This window comes from Cyprinodon variegatus, unplaced genomic scaffold, assembly GCF_000732505.1.
Source record: "Cyprinodon variegatus isolate N-32 unplaced genomic scaffold, C_variegatus-1.0 Scaffold39, whole genome shotgun sequence".
Lineage (NCBI taxonomy): Eukaryota > Metazoa > Chordata > Actinopteri > Cyprinodontiformes > Cyprinodontidae > Cyprinodon > Cyprinodon variegatus.
In genome coordinates, this window is record NW_015150492.1 from 1,469,084 (window position 1) to 1,471,894 (window position 2,811).

A 2,811-nucleotide genomic window follows, 5' to 3' on the forward strand; every position below is an offset into this window, starting at 1 on the left:
ATTTAAACATCCATGCTTCCTAGTTATAAGGTATAGTGGATAAAGTTTTTTCAGGTTTGAGTTCTGGGTCAAATGTCCTTTACATCGTCATTACTTACCTACTTTTATCAATAATCATTCTGCATACATTTGATATTTACAGGTACTAATATGTACAGAAATTGTTCATTTACTAAGTTTGTATTAGAATAGTTATTTATCTATGGTTTAATTGAAGACTCGTAGATGACTTGCATTTTCTCTTTACCCTATATAATAAAATCTAGTTCTGAAAGAGCATGAATTTCGTATTTATCATCTTTGGTGTCAGTATATTGATGTGCATAATAAACCACAGTGTTTTTGTTGTCAAGTAATTGTTAATCTATGAAAAATTAAAATGTTTTGAATATTGAGAGTATTACTGTAGTATGACTTGATAGCATTACTGCTGCCTCTATCAGTATTATAGGGGAAAAAATGATAGGGGTGGCCAATGATTGGCTAAGGGTGAGTGGGAGTGAGGGGAGTCTGTGTTATAAGTCCAGCCCAGTTTAATTATTGACGTGAACACCCAGGTATTTGAAACTCTCCACAGTTTCTATGTCCTGCCCCTGGATGTTCAAGGGGGACTGAGATGGGGGTCTTGTAAAGTAAAAAAGATGTCTGTAATGTAGATCCCTTTATTGTCCCACAATGGAGAAATTCACACTCTGCATTTAACCAATCCCCCTGTGGGGTTAAGGGTCTTGCTCAGGAACCCAAAGTGGAGGCTGTGAGGATCAAACCGGGTACTTGCAGCCTTCTCAGGGTACAAGCGCACTGCTCTAACCACTAGGCCAACACTGCCACAAGGGGTAGTGAGGGGGTGGCTTCTCCTGAAGTGGATCACCATTTCTTTCTTTGGTCTTACTGGTGTTAAGACACAGGTGGGTCTTCTCACACCAGTCCACAAAGTTCATGATGACCGATCGATACTCCAGCTTGTTCCAGCTGAATAGTATTAATTTATGTTCTGTTTATATCACTACAGAGGTATAAAATGTAAATACATCGTAAAGCTGGGAGGGGGATATTTAAGTAGGAATGGAGTAGGAGTGAATGCTCTGAAATTTTGCAGATGTTTCACTTTATCCAACCAAAAGTTCACAGAAACATTTCTAGGTTTCTGAGGTGCTTTGGTCATTTTTTGTGCTGAAAGTTGACATCCAGCAAAAGATCTTAAAATAAAGTTTCAGCCAAGAAGCAGGTTTGTACTACATTGATCTTTTTGCACTGTACTTTGGCCTCTTACCAGTCGTTGATGGAGTTGCCAAAAATTGTAATATAGTAAGAATAGCACTACTATAACATATTTTTACTCAAGTAGAAAAAAATAAATAAAAATCTAACCATCCAACAAAATAAGTGTAAAAGAGTAAAAATATATTTGGTAAAAACGCTACTCAAGTATTGAGTAACTGATCTTTCTGCTATTTATCATCATTAAAGCTGATTTAATATCTTAAAAATTATGTAAGCTTACAAAACATTTACATTTAAATGCTAATTCTGATGTTTGAAACAATGACATGACAATAACTTGTCATAACAACTGTTTAAGGTGGAAGAAAAGCTTTTCAAAAACAGATATTTAAGATATTTTTGCTATTCAACAAATGTAATGAAAACTTACAGTATATTAAGCATATAGATTAGAACAGCCTAGATTAATTCCAGTAACAAGGTACAGTGAAATGTTTACCGCAGCAAAACAAGCAGATAGTCTCCCTGAAACATAAACTATAGGTGTGGGTCTCTGTCTCTGTGATGCATTTTTGTTTAAATAAGCTTACGTTCAGCTGAGTGAAGTTAGTCAAGATGAGTAGATTAGCAAGAAATGTTACTTGAGTAAGAGTAGTGATGTGTCATCATATTTTTACTCAAGTTAAAGAGAAAAGTACTCTGTAGTACAACTACACTTTAAAAGTACATTTGTTTAAAAAGTTAATCAAGTAAATCTAATTAAGTATACCTAGTTATAACCCACCTCTGTCTATTGCATATAGTTATACATTGAAGAATAATAGTGACTTTGTCCATTTGTTGACAATTACATCTCCCAGTCTGCAAAAAGAGGACATAACGTATGAATATAATCATTGTCTAATAAAAGCTAAACACCTCATTGAATTCATAGAGAAGCAACATATTCTCATTATCAGTTCGTATGAAATCGTACGAAAAGTTATGCACACTATTTCGTATGTTTTGGACAAAAAACACATCAGTGCGCATGCGCTGGCAGACAGAAAAAAAAAGCAGATCCGCGGACGGATGTAAAAATGGGAAAAACAGTGCAATCATCACTTATTCATGTCTCTAACTACGTTGCTTGCTATTTTATATCTTAGGGTTAGGGTTAAGGTTAGGGCTAATTGTATTTTAAATTCTAAGTTCTTGAATAGTGCGTCAGGTGCGCATGCGCATACGACGAAAAAAACGTCCAAAACGTACGAAATTACGGTGCATAACTTTTCGTACGATTTCATACAAACTCATAATGAGAATACACTGAGAGAAGTGACCTAGAATGCATTTTGAAAACTTTTGTTCTGATTATGCAAATATAAAAGTAGTGAACTTAACTGAAGCAAAGTTCTTTTGTAGAATTTAGAGCAGGGGTCTTCAACGTTTTCAAAGCCAAGGACCCCCAAACTGATTGCGAGATGGAGCGGGGACCCCCTAATTATATATATTGTATGAAATTGTGTTATATCAAACTGGTCCTATAGTCACTCTATTACATATGGAGTCATGTAACGAAAGTAATCCCTCCCTGGGATTATTAAA